We start from the raw sequence: 14,201 nt of genomic DNA, 5'->3' as shown, positions 1-14,201 counted from the left end.
GCTGGTTTGGCCCATGGGTGATAGTTTCCTACTCTCTGAGTTATTAGTCTTTTTGTGAGATTCTTTGGGTTGTGGCTGTTGGCTCTAATGGAAGGAGGCTGATGAGTATTTTACCTTCTTGTAAATGTAAATGAGGATTTCTTATTTTTATTAAGCAGCAAGTTTAGACTCTATTTCTAGCTCTGCAGGTCTTGGTTTTGTGCTTTATTGGCTAGTGGAATTGTCATACACCGTAATCACTTACGGCGATAATATAATAAATGTTAAGAACAGCTGCAGAGATCAGCAGACCTGGATTTAAAATGTTCGTCTACTGTCTAGAGTGACTTTACCTTTCAGAGCCTCAGTTTCCTCTTTAATAAATTGTAAGTGTTGGACTAGATGACTTTTAACATTCTATCTGGCACTAATAGTCTATTTCTGTGTGCGTTGTTCATTAGCTGGAATGCTAGTGATATTTGATAAATAGATTCCCAAATAGAAGAGGCACAAGTCAACCAGGTGATAAATGACACAAGTCTAGAAGAAGGGATTGGCATCATGGATGGAGACGCCAGCACACAGATGACATATGTTTATGGTATGATGCCAAGCACACTATTAAAATGAAATGAATGAGTGAGGTTGTCAATGTGAATGGCAATTAGATGGATATGGATACTACGGGATAGGAAAGAGTAGAAGATGATCATAAAACTTTGAGTCTGAAGGACAAAGGCCTTGGCCATACTCGGCTTGGATGAAGGATAGGGAATAAATGGAGGCAGACCCCAAAATGGTGACTTAAAATAAATCATAAAGTCAGGGTTGAAGGAGTCCAGCTGAGAATCCTTTAAATATGGGCACATCCACTACCTGCAATTGACCTCTACTTTGCCCCACCCATTCCATCAGGTATATAACTTCCAGACAAATATTCCCCAGCCCATAGCTTTCACCCTGTTAGTTGACTGCTCAAGAAACCATGGCTCCTTATCACCTGTCTCCTTATACCAGCATTCTAGATCACTGATAATTTGGCCCGTCTGAACTTTTAAGTCCTATGCTTGTCTTAAACCTCTGTACAAATCCTATACCCCCGCATCCTGGCATCTCATTGACCCCTGAGCACACCTGGGCTTTTTCACCTCCATGTCTATCTTGAATCACATGCTTTTTTTTTTATTTGCTATTTATTTTTATTTTTTTAAGATAGGGAATACTTTATTCAAACCCATAAGAGAAATGGACAGCTTGAATCTGTAACAAAGTGTCATGTTTTAAAGCATAGGTCAGTAATTGTATGTGAGAATATATACTTCTGCGTACAAATTAACTGATCAGACCACAGCTTTTCAATGTTTAAAACAGAATAAGCTTCCTTATAAAAGCAGTACCTTTGTGACATTTTTAACTTTAGGATTCTTCTTCTTCATCTCTCCTTCAACAGAATCCACACCAACCTCCTCATAATCCTTCTCAAGTGCAGCCATTTCCTCCTCGCCTTAGAAGACTCTCCTTCCTCTATTAGCTCACCCACATACCAGTGAAAAAAGGCACGCTTGGCATATATCAGGTCAAACTTGTGTTCCAAGTGAGCCCAGGCCTCAGCAATGGATGTGGTTTTGCTCAGTATGCACACAACTCACTCACTATACTTTGGCCAGTTCCCCACAAGGTACCACAGTGGAAAGCTGGTAATTAATCCCAACTTTTAAGTGAATGGGGCACCAGTCCACAAAGTGGATGGCACACTTGCCCTTGGTGGTGGCAATGGCAGCATGACATCTTTGGGAACTACCTTGCCATGGTACAATAGGCAGCAAGCCATGGATTTACCATGGCAAGGGTCACATTTTACCATCTGATTGGCTGGCTCAAAGCATGCATTTGTGATCTCTGCAATTGAAAGCTGTTCATGGTAGGCTTTCTCAGCAGAAATGACAGGGGCATATGTGGCTAGAGAGAAGTAGGTGCAGGGTAGGGCACCAGCTTTATCTGGATTTCTGGCAGGTCGACATTTAGGGCTCCATCAACTCTGAGGGAAGAAGAGATGGAGGACAGAATTCGACCTATCAACCTATTCAGATTAGTGTAGGTTGGGAGTTCAATATTGAGGTTTCTATAGCAGATGTCATGGATGGCCTCATTGTCTACAAGGAAGGCACAATCAGAGTGCTCCAGGGTAGTGTGGGGAGTGAGGACGGAGTTGTAGGGCTTAACAGCTATGGAAACAAGGCGGGCTGGGTAAATGGAGAACTCGAGCTTGGACTTCTTGTCATAATCGACAGAGAGACGTTCCATTAGCAGGGAGGTGAACCTAGTACCAGTTCCTCTCCAAAACTATGGAAAAAACAGGTAGCCCTGAAGACTTGTGTGCTGATCAGCAAGTTTCTAAATTTGGTGTAAAACAAGGTCAGTGATCTCCTTGCCAATGGTGAAGTGCCCTTAGGCATAGTTATTGGTAGCATCTTCCTTGCTTGTGATGAGCTGTTCAGGGTAGAAGAGCTGGTGGTAGGTGACAGTGTAGACTTATTAATGACTGTGGGTTCCAGATCAACAAACACTTCCCTGGGCACATGCTTGCCAGGACTTCTTCTCATTGGAGGAGGTGTTGAAAGGGTCATCTCCTCCCCCAGAGGTTTTGTCACTTGGCACCTGACCATCAGGCTGGATGCCATGTTCCAGGCAATATAGAGCTCTCAGCAGATATTGCCAATTTGGACATGCCTGGCCAACATGGATGGCAATGCATTCACGTATGGTTGCTACTTTGCAGCTGCCAGGCAGATGGCAGAGAGGAAAAGGAGAGTCGTTGCTTTTCATAGCACAGCACAACTCTTAGGTGGTTGATGTAAGAGAACCTGCCTACTTTCTCCCTTTTTAAAATGCATCTGAAACCCCTGTCATCAAATCTCACTATTAGTCTGAACTTTTGACGCTACCAAGTCCACAGTGTCTTTGTTCCTCCCCAAACTTCCCAACTCCTAATGCCTGTGGCCATGTATGTGGTGTTTTTCACATGCTGTGTGATGCCAGCACTTTACATCTGTGGCATGTCTCCTTTACATAAATGTGTCACCTGTGGCGGATACATATAACCTTTGGGAAACTGAGAATTTCAGTTCCAATTCCTGTTTAGTGTGAATGAATCTCACAAGATGGGTGCCAGCTGACAGGAGAGAATAGTTAGGGACCTGAAAGAATTAGCACTGACTGGGCACCTGCTATGCATCAAGCAGCTGTTTTGATACCTTAGAAACAGTATTTCACCTCACTTTGCAGTAACTCTGCAAAGTAAGTTGTATATTCCCCAGTTTTCTAGGTGAGAAAACTGGTTCAGAAAAATTAGGTAAATTGGCCAACATTGCAAGGCAACTGAGTGACGGATCTGCAGTCAGCAGGGATATGTAAGACAACTCACATGGTTGTTAAGGGGGAACAGCAGCACTGCAAAGAACTTTGGAGGCAGGCAGGCCCCACGTTATTTTGGAGATTAAATGTGAAGATGTCTAACCATGCCTGGCACAGAGTAGGTGTTTAACAAATTATGGTTATTGCCATTAAATCATATATAGTATTTTAATTTAATGTTTGAATGTCCCATATTACTTAGCAAATGTATGACTTAGCATTTGTCATACAGTTGGTATAAGCCATTTGATTTACATTTTGCTAAGCAGTTGGTTTGACTTTATTCAAGAAAAGGATGGGTATACTGTCTCCATGTCCTCACACAGAAGAACAAAGTCAAGAGCCCAAGAATACATGGTGTCTCTTTTAGTCTACGGTAAGTAGTCTGAGTAAAGGCTCTGTTTATTTTCATTACTGCCATTGCTGACACATAGGTGCTCAATAAAAATGTGTCCCATAATACTGGTAAATAAATGGCTATGTTTAGGAAGTACCATCAGGAATCCTATCATTCCTTTGAGCACATTCACTCTTATTATGATGATCCTATTGAATTGGATGTAGATACCATTCCAGTTGTTGTTAAACTGGCTCATCATCAGAACTTGTTTTTTGTTTTTTGTTATTTTTCAAATCACAGGTTTCTGAGCTATATCTCTTGAGAATCTGATATATTGGCTTTGGATGTATAGGGTTCCCCAGGAAGTTCTGCTCACCAGCCAGGTTTGGAGATACCACATATCTGGGTGGTAATGACCAACCTCCACCCCAACCCCTGGCCACACACATTCTCTTTCTCTTTTATGAGGCACTCAATGGCCTTGAGTCAAATTTCCTTGCGGCTGACCAACCATGGGTGGCAACATCACTCTTTCACACCATGCTGATCACAAGCTTCCTGAAAATAATGCCCATTGGAAGTGGAACAGCCACTATCATTCAGGTCTACATCATGTTTGAAAAGCAAAGAAAAGAGAAGGCAGAGGGTAAGTAGAGGTGCCATTGGTCCCATAGGCCACACTGCCAAAGAAGGCCACTGACATTGCTAAGTGCTTGTCATGAGGGCACCCTGAGTCTATATTTTCTGTCTTATACTTTCTGTCTGTTTTCTTAGACAACATGCCTGGAGGCTACCCTCCACCCTTCTTACTGTAACTATCCATGCTCAACCTATTGGCCTTTACCTCTGAGGAACTGAAAGTTCTCTTGAACTTTCTAACATCCCCCACATGGCCTGATGTCAGGCTTAAGGACAGGTCTCAGAAATATCAGGATGGCAAATGCTACTCTTTGTGGCAATTCACTGTGTTAGAGGGGAAGCAGGAAGGGCACATGAAATGGGGACTCCGTAGCCATAGGCTGGAACCAGCCAGCTTTTTGCCTGTGCCACGCTCTTACTCTGTAGCTCCGCTCTTCTTTTTCTGAGCCCAAGAAAGCCCATCTTTCTTAGACAGGCACCAACAAACCCTCAGCAAGGCACCGCCTCAGATTCAGATTTGTGTTTTGTTACAGATTGTGGGAAATATCAATTTAGAAGGGTTGCAAAGAAAATGTGATTTTAAAATGTGCTTTGAAAAAATTAACATCCTAAATATTAGAATATGTAAAAATTTTAGTGGGAGCCTACTTAATTCTTGAGAATATAAAGAAGATATGAAAAAGTCCTAGAAACATCAATAAAAATTTGTTTGGATATTATCATTATTTGACACACAAAAATATTCTAATGAAAAATTTTCACTGTATTAAATTTTAACATTCATGAAAATAAATAGTATATATTGTTCTAGATAGTTTAGAAATTTCTACAGTGATAGAAGGTTTGTTTTCTTTTACTTTTTGTTTTCTCATTATGATATACACTGAGGATAATGGAGAGATTTTTTTTTTATTATTGTGGCAAAAAATACATAACATAAAAGTTACCATTCTAGTTATTTTTAAATGTACAGTTTAGTGCTATTGAACAGATTTTTTTTCTCTTTTATGTTTTTTGTGTTCTCTATATTATCCTTGCTAATTTTTATTTACTTTGAATAGGTATTCAATGATACTTAGGTATTTTGATGTCATGTAGATGCCCATCTTTGATTAAACTCCTAAACATGTACCAGTTAATGTGCTAAGTTTTTCCTAAGTGTTATCTCACTTATTCCTTGGAACAACCCTCTGAGGAAGGCACTATTAATATTTCCACTTTACAGAGGAGGAAAGTGAGGGTCAGAGAAATTGTATTGGCTGTTCAAAGGCATATGGCTAATAAGAGAAGCTGCTAGGAAGAGTTTTGTCTATTGCAGAGCCTGGATGGTAAAACAACATTATTACTATCTTTGTGGGTTTGGATACCACAGATTGATGCACTTTTCTGAAGACAAAATTAATGCATATCCAAAGTGTGTGCTTACACATTTTGAATTTTGCCAATGCAAAAAAGTTTCAACAAATATAACAGAGCCTCAATGCATTTTACAATTTGTGTTAGGTCTCCCCAAAGGCTCTGAATAACTGTCACAACCCAGTATACCCAGTGATTTTGTAAAACTGTTTTTATTTAACCCCAAACGGAAGCATAAATTTCTCATTTGCATACAATGGTAGGGATAAACATTCATCTGTTATCATGTGGTGTGGTAGCTAGAATTCAAGCTCTGTAATCAAGCCAAGTACAAACTGACTCAGGTTTTTAGCTACTATTTAACCTCTCTCTCCCACTCTTTACAATGGGGATGAGAGGAATACCCACCTCCTCAAATTGAGATGATTAACTAAATTGCCAGGTATACTGCTAAATTCTAAATATAGTTTCCAACTTACGATGGTTCAGTTTAAAAATTTTCGACTTTACGACAGCAGGTAAGTGATACACGTTCAGTGGAAACCGTACCTCAAATTTTGAGTTTTGACCTTTTCATGGGCTACCTTTATGCAGTAATAATACTCTCTCATGACTCTGGGCAGTGTTAGTGAGCCACAGCTCCTAGTCAGCCACGCAATTGCAAAGATAACCAACCAACACACTTATAACCATTCTGTAGCCATATAACCATTCTGTTTTTCACTTTCAGTATTCACTAAATTACATAAGATATTTAACATTTTATTATAAAATAGGCTTTGTGTTAGATGCTGTTGCCCACTTGTAGGCTAATGTAAGTGTTCTGAGCATGTTTAAGATAGGTAAGGCTAAGCTATGATGTTTGGTAATTTAGGTGCATTAAGTGCATTTTTGACTTACAATATTTTCAACTGACAATGGGCTTATTGGGATGTAACCCCATTGTAAATTGAGGAAAATCTGTGGAAACTAGTTATAATTAGTCATTCATTTGGCAAATATTTATTGAATTTATCCCCTGTGCTAGGTACAGTACTGAGTTGGTACAGATAATTCAATGTGGTCCTAGCCTTTCAGACTCTGGAAAGGGTAGACATGGATGAACAACACATTATATTATGGAGGATATTATAACAATCTCTACAAAGTGGAAGAATGAAGGGAGGAGAGGAACTAGATGGGAGCAATTGGGTGAGAAGGCTTCAGGGAGGAGGGGACTTTTTCTTAGCTAACATCTGCATTTCTATGCCACACAAAACTGTGCTGAATATTTAGTCCAAAAATTGGGTGTACAATGTAGTGATTCAACAGTTACATACATTATGAAATGCTGATGATAATTAAATGTATTACAATATTATTGACTACATTCTCTATGTTGTACTTTTCTGTGTGCTGTGACTTATTTATTTTATAACTGGAACTTTGTACCTCTTAATCTCCTCCACCCATTTCACCCATCCTCCCACCCTCCTCACCTTTGGTAACCACCAGTTTTTTCTCTATATTTATGAGTGTGTTTCTCTTTTTTGTTGTTGTTTTTTTGTTGACTTGTTTTGTTTTTTACATTTCACATGTAAGTGAAATCATATGATATTTGTCTTTCTGTGTCTGGCTTACTTCACTTAGCATAATACCCTTTAGGTCCATTCATGTTGATGTGAACGGCAAGATCTCATTCTTTTTAATGGCTGACTACTGTTCCATTATATATATATCACATCTTATTTATCCATTCATCTATCAATGGACACTTAGGTTGCTTCCATATATTGGCTATATCCAATAATGTTGCAGTAAATATAGGAGCGCATATATCTTTTTGAATTAGTGTTTTTGTTTTCTTCAGGTAAATACCCAGGAATAGAATTATTGGCTTATATGGTACTTGTATTTTTAATTTTTTTAAGACGTTCCATAATAGTTTCCAGAGTAACTGTACCAATTTACATTCCCACTAACAGTGTGCAAGAGTCCTCTTTTCTCCACATCTTCACCAATGTTTATCATTTCTTTGTCTTTTTGATACTAGCTATTCTGAATGGTGTGAATTAATGCATCATTGTGATTTTGATTTGCATTTCCCTGATGATGAGTGATGCTGAAAATCTTTTCATGTTTCTGTTGTCCATGTATTTGGAAAAATGTCTGTCCTGGTCTTCTGCCTATTTTTAATCAGATTATTTGTTTTTGTGGTGTTGAGTTGTATGAGCTCTTCATATTTATAAATATCTTCTCCCATTCAGTAGATTGCCTTTTTATTGTGGACCTCACCTTTTTGTTATGCTGATGATTTCCTTCACTTTCCTTTTATTTTGATGCAGACTTGATAGTTTATTTTTGCTTTTGTTTCCCTTGCCTAAGGAGAGAGATCCAGAAAGATATTAAGGCTGAGGTCCAAAAGATTACTATGTTTTTTTCTTAATAAAATATTTAAAATTTATATATTTTTAAAAACCTTTATGCTCCTTAACTAAATTATAAACAAATCGCACTTAACACCAGAAAAGGAGAGAAAGAGTTTTTTGATGATGAAGAAAAGAGGTTAAGCAGAACCCTCCCTTGTCATTGGTAGTGTTCTGTGCTATGGAGAACTCACAACTATCTTTGGGTCCCGGAGAGCAGTTCAGTATGAACTGAATCTGACATTCTGAACTATTTTCCTAAGTCAATATCACCATTGAAAGGAAACCATTGATCAACCAAGTGAAGCCGCTAAAAATGGATTCCAGCCTAGGAAAAATTCACCAGGGAAGCTGTAAATGTGCCTGGCCTGTCTTGGCAAGGTTGGGCTCTTTGTGATTCAACTGGGGGACAGCTGAGGGCTGCTGGCCAGGTAAACCCCTAGCAATGACAACCTGGCTCACCAGGCTCCAGATCCGTAGTACTCACTCCTAGCATAGTAGAGGGATGGGAGGAAGAAGCAGCCCTCACCATGGTGGACTGGGCTGAGGTTGGGTCTGTCTTTGCTCAGTGTCCATCCTCACACCCTGGTTAATTCCAGCCTCCCCAGAAGTGTGACTCTATAATGAGGGGCTGGTGGTGGCCTTGCAGCCTCCCTGCCCTCCTTCCTTGCCTAGTGGCTCATCACACTTTAATGGAGACGAACAATGAGGGGAGGGGCCAGGAGGCCTGCGGATTACACAAAGAATGAAATTGTGCCTTGGCCAGATCCACGCCAATTATTTCTGAATAAACAAATCCATAGTACAAGCTAAGAGCCTTCCTTCTACCCCCCCTCCCGCCCCCGCATTTTATTTATTTTTATCTTGGTCTGGAAAGTTGGACATATTCCCTGTACCGTCCTGGTACCCAGATGGCCTGTTTGAGTAAGCAGTGGGGAAGAAGGTCAATAATACATCAGCATGCAGAGTCTCCGCTAAGGTCAGTCCTGCATAAAATATACCGTGACAACCTGAGGGCAAGTTTAAAATGGTGCTCCACGGCAGGGTAGGGGTGGGGGTGGGGCTGGGGTCAGTACAGATGCTGCCTTCTCACAATCGCTGCAAAATTCTGGCCCCCCAAAACTATATTCTACTGGGTTTGTGTAGTGGTTCTTTAGGAAAAGTTTTCTTCACACACAGGAGTGCTCATGATCAAGTAAGGAGGATTTTAAGAGGGTCTGTCTTCATATATAATTATCTGTCATGTTGAGAGGCTTTTTTGAAAATAATCAGATCCAATTGTCCCAAACAGGAACATAATGGCTACTGTGGTGTCAAATTCTAATCTGCTGAATGAGTTTTATGTATTTGTTTTGTCTCCAGATATGTTTTAATAAGATTTGAATGCTGAACTAGGCAATACTTACAAGTTTTTATCTGTTGTAAGATTCCTATTCTTGAGTGGCACTTCACAATTACATTTGATTATGACTGTTTAATAAAGACACAAGCAGATACCTGTGTATAGAGTCACTGGGGATTTTACAAGATTTCCTTCTGCTTTCTTCTTCCTTTTGAAGATTAGGGTAAACCCAACAGCACCTTTTAATGTAAAAAAAGAAAAGTCCGTTTCACTTTGGGAATTTATTCAAATTGGAGGCGAATACTGACACAAATATTCTTGAAGATTGATCCAGGTTGAAGCGTGTTGTGCATGGGTTTACTGTTCAACTTGCAAGTAATTTGTAAAGCCAGAGTCAGTCTTGACTATGAAACATTGTATCACTGTGATTGGAATCAATAGTTCTTGCACTGTCATTTGTCACATATTTACAAGCTTGAAAAATAGTTCATTTTGTCCTCATCCCATAACTCAAAAGATTGAATCAGAGCCCTGGAGGGATCTGCCAACAGGACACATTCATTACTGATCACCCGTCTTGGTGAGGCTATAATCACAACCATACCAAAAATAGAATATAAATAAAAATTAAAGCACTATTCATTTGGTACACTCTTAAATATTTTCAGCTTCAAATATTTAAAAGTCTGCTGGGAGACTTCAATCACCTTGGTGACCTACATCAGTGGCCACAAAAAGAAAATTCATTGAAGCTGATTTTCCCATCACTCTCTCAAAACATTCAAAGATACAATTTTTTTGAATGAAAAAAAAAGCAAAATCTAGAGTTAATGGTCCAAAAACTTCATAAAGTGTACTTCTTTTATTCACCTTGTGTATAGTTCATAAATGACCTTCTATTCCCATGAAAGATTTGTAGAAGATGTTTAAAGATAATGCTTTCCATTTTAAGATAAAAGATTTATGAATGATGGAACTTGTGTCTATGAAATCGCTAATCCCAACTCTCTAATATTTCAGATGGAGAGCTTCATAAAATGAAAAGACTGGCCATAAAGTTGTACTATACCTGCTGTCAGAGACAATCAGTAATGGAATTGCAAAGTGAATATTGAAAAGGATGTGAGACATGCACATTTTGGGTTATAATAATGTATTTTAAGTCCCCTTCACTTCACTGCCGTATTGATAAAGTATTAATGGTTGAAGTGTTGGGAGGCAATTATGATTCTTTAAACAAGTCCCCAGATGTTAACAGATGAACACATTGTTCATCAAATTTAGTTGCTAAAATAACCCCAAATCGTAGGGTTGCCCCTAGTTTCTGCAGACAATTTTCCTGACTAAATTCAAACTATGGGAGTTTGACCCATTTATCAAGTCTCAGCCTGAACCAACCTAAAAATTCCAGATTGCCTTTGAAATGCTCAGTTGGGTGGTACTCTACAGATATGGCCTGACATTCCTTTTACTAGAACAAGATTGAAAATTGATGACATATACCAGTTGTTTCCTCCCTAACTCTCTAATTTTAATTTTAATATTTTAGCTTCTATGACTTTACTATTTATTTTATGAAGTGACACTATTTCTTTCATAAACATCCTCACTGAAAATGGATCTTGTCTGTCTCCATTGCTTTGGAGAAAAGATGGCAAGGACACCTCATAACAAAGGAGACTTGAACTTGAACATATGTGCATTAGAGTTCATGATGTCTGCCCATCTGTGCCTCTAATTTCAGAAAGAGAGGGTGGTAGACAAGGAGACTTGTACCCTCTGTCCCTGCAGCCAACTGGAATAGGTGTGGGCCTCTAATCCAGAGGTGACCCACCCATAAACTAGTCAGTGACATAGGATTATGTGTTCTGGTTTGAAAAGAAGAGCTGGGTAAATCAGACTCTTTGTCTGAAATATGGAACTGAGAGATGAATGAGAAGTTGCCTGTGGGGTATGTACTCAAGGCAAGAGGTTTTATAGGGATATGGTGAGGCAGCCATTACTGACCATGTGTAAGATGAAACAGCTTACCGTCAGAAAGAGGAGAGAATGCAGCTACCAGGCAGTACGTGCTATAAGGGAAAGAGAGAGAAAAAGCAGCCCTAGCTCTCGTGCTTTTATAGCCACAGTTTTTCAGCTTTGTTCAGATTCTTTCTCATGGAACTTCTGAAAAATGTCTCCTTCTTTGTTTGGAGCTGGTTTGAATGAACATCTGTCCCTTGAAACCTCAAAACACAGAACAAGATGTATTTAATATTGCTTCCAAGTCAGAGCTAGCCTCTCAATTGGGGATATTTTTCCATTTGTTCCATCTTACTGGCATGCTTGTTTGAGGATCAGTGCATACTGAAGTTTAGGGTTGATGCCTGTCTTTGTACCTACCTCTTCTTCTCTAATAGGAGAGACAAGGTACTCAGACACAGAAGGAAACTGCCTGGTAAAATGGATAAGTCATTGTGCTGAGATAGGCTTGGGATTGTGCTTATAACTAACAAACTAATTGGAAGCCTCAAATATCCTACTAATAGAGGTGGGTGACTTAAAATTTGAGGATAGGAATATGGGGAGGTGACACAGCCCAAAGGAACATCATTTTGAGTGGAAGAAAGTTTGTTCTTTTAGGTAAAAAACATAAGGTAGCATCAATGAAGTCAGGGTTTAAATTCTGACTCTGTCATTTCCCATCTGCATGACCTTGAACAAGGTACTTGATGACTCTGAGTCTCAATTGTATTTATGAAATTACGATAATAGTTACTTTTTCCACAGAGTGGTGATAATTAAGTAAAATAATGTATGCAAAATATCTGCATCATTTTCTGAGACCAATGGAAAGCTTCATCATTGAAGCTTATTTGCCTGTCACAAAGCTCATCATGTGTGCTTTAAAATCTTTTTTGGGGGCGCCTGGGTGGCTCAGTCGGTTAAGCGTCAGACTTCAGCTCAGGTCACTATCTCACAGTCTGTGAGTTCGAGCCCCGCGTCTGGCTCTGGGCTGATGGCTCAGAGCCTGGAGCCTGCTTCGGATTCTGTGTCTCCCTCTCTCTGCGCCTCCCCCATTCATGCTCTGTCTCTCTCTGTCTCAAAAATAAATAAACGTTAAAAAAAATTAAATAAAATCTTTTTTTATACAGGGAAACTCAGGAAATTTAGTGAGAATACGCTCTACCTCACAAATCATTTCTGAGAGCTGGTTTGGTGGCAAATGTTAATGCATATATTTTACTGATAAGGAAGCCGTTTCTCAGAATAAATGAAACTCAAACTCAGATAGAAGTGAAATACTTGAAAATGAATCTGTAGGGAATTTGGGGGCAATATGACATATCCTCCTGAGTTTATTAGGGGGACTTGTGATTGTTGCAAACCAGAACCACTGATAGACTATTTCATTGCGTGGTTCTAAGATCTGATAAAGTACTTGTTTATTGTTTTTCTTGTGGCAGAAACCTCAAATGTTTAAACAATAAATTTCCTATGAGGATATCCTTAAATAGTCATCATTATGCAATTCCAAAAACTGAATTCATGTCTATCTACTTTAAAAAGGCATTAGGTTGTGATCATTACTAATACTTTAAGCTTATAATGATCATTTCTGATATTAATCTATGTATATGCTAGTCCTTCATCTGCCACTCTTAGCAGTTGAATCCTTCATTAAGATCTCACCCACTTCATTTGTGAAGACAGGTGGAAGATAATGCCAAATGTTTATTTCTTTGTTCTCTATATCCTAAATTTCATTGTCATGCTTAAAGACCCAAATTGCCCTTGACATTTATCTCTGTGCACATGAGAACTAACAGATGAAACCATATATATAATATATATATATGGGATATATATATATGGTATATATATATATATATATATCATATATATATATATACCATATATATATGGTATATATATATATATATGTAATGGGATGCTTATTAGTTACTATTTCTTCTGCCTTTCTAACTTGCTGTAGCCCCTTTGTATAATCTGACTAATTTTTCCTGGGACAGAAAATCATAGAGAATTAACCATAGCAGAATTCAAAGAAACACAAGCTAAAGCCAAAGGAAATAAGGGAAGGCACCCAGCAAGAACACATTTATAAATGTCAGATGTGTTTGATTTGTGGCAATTATGTGGAGAAACTTAATGATACATCCCCAAAGTAAGTAGACTATGTGACATTATGAAGCATCGGCATATAGTGAAAAAGGTTGGCTATGCAATAAGATAATCCCATCTTCAAAATTATTGGGAAAGAACTGGATGTGAAAGAATCAAGTTTAGTCCAAGGAACATATACCACTCTCAGAGAAGCCAGACTAGAATGTTATTAAATAAGGAAAGGTGTGGATAAGACGAACTGAATGTTACCTGGATTTGGAGAAAAAAAATGTGTGGGTTGAAGGAAGACAGACCATCTGCATATACCCAAGGAAGGAGAACCCAGGGGTAGAGGTCTTATAGTGTATCTTCAGCATGGTACCCTGGCCACAGAGTGCCCTGACTGGAATCCTCTTCTTAAATTCACTCAGCAAGTAATATTGACTGCTACTCTGGACCATAAACTGTGCCAGGGCCAGGGCCAGTACAGAAGAAGATGGATAAGCTTTCTGCCTTGTTCCTTGCCTTTGTGTTAGCAAAGTCTTTTTCTCCTCAGTACTTAACATCATTTAACATAGAATTGCGTTTATATTTACTTTCTTCATTCTCTGTTTTCCCT

At 38.9% G+C, this 14,201-nt stretch overlaps 1 pseudogene; it reads right to left on the bottom strand.

Moving 5' to 3' along the window:
* The window catches only part of LOC102956373, a 64,878-nt pseudogene extending 62,073 nt beyond the window's left edge, over nucleotides 1-2,805 (bottom strand).
* Nucleotides 2,806-14,201: the final 11,396 nt, after the last annotated feature.

This window comes from Panthera tigris, chromosome B3 (genome assembly GCF_018350195.1).
Source record: "Panthera tigris isolate Pti1 chromosome B3, P.tigris_Pti1_mat1.1, whole genome shotgun sequence".
NCBI lineage: Eukaryota > Metazoa > Chordata > Mammalia > Carnivora > Felidae > Panthera > Panthera tigris.
This window is presented reverse-complemented; position numbering and strand designations above follow the sequence as displayed.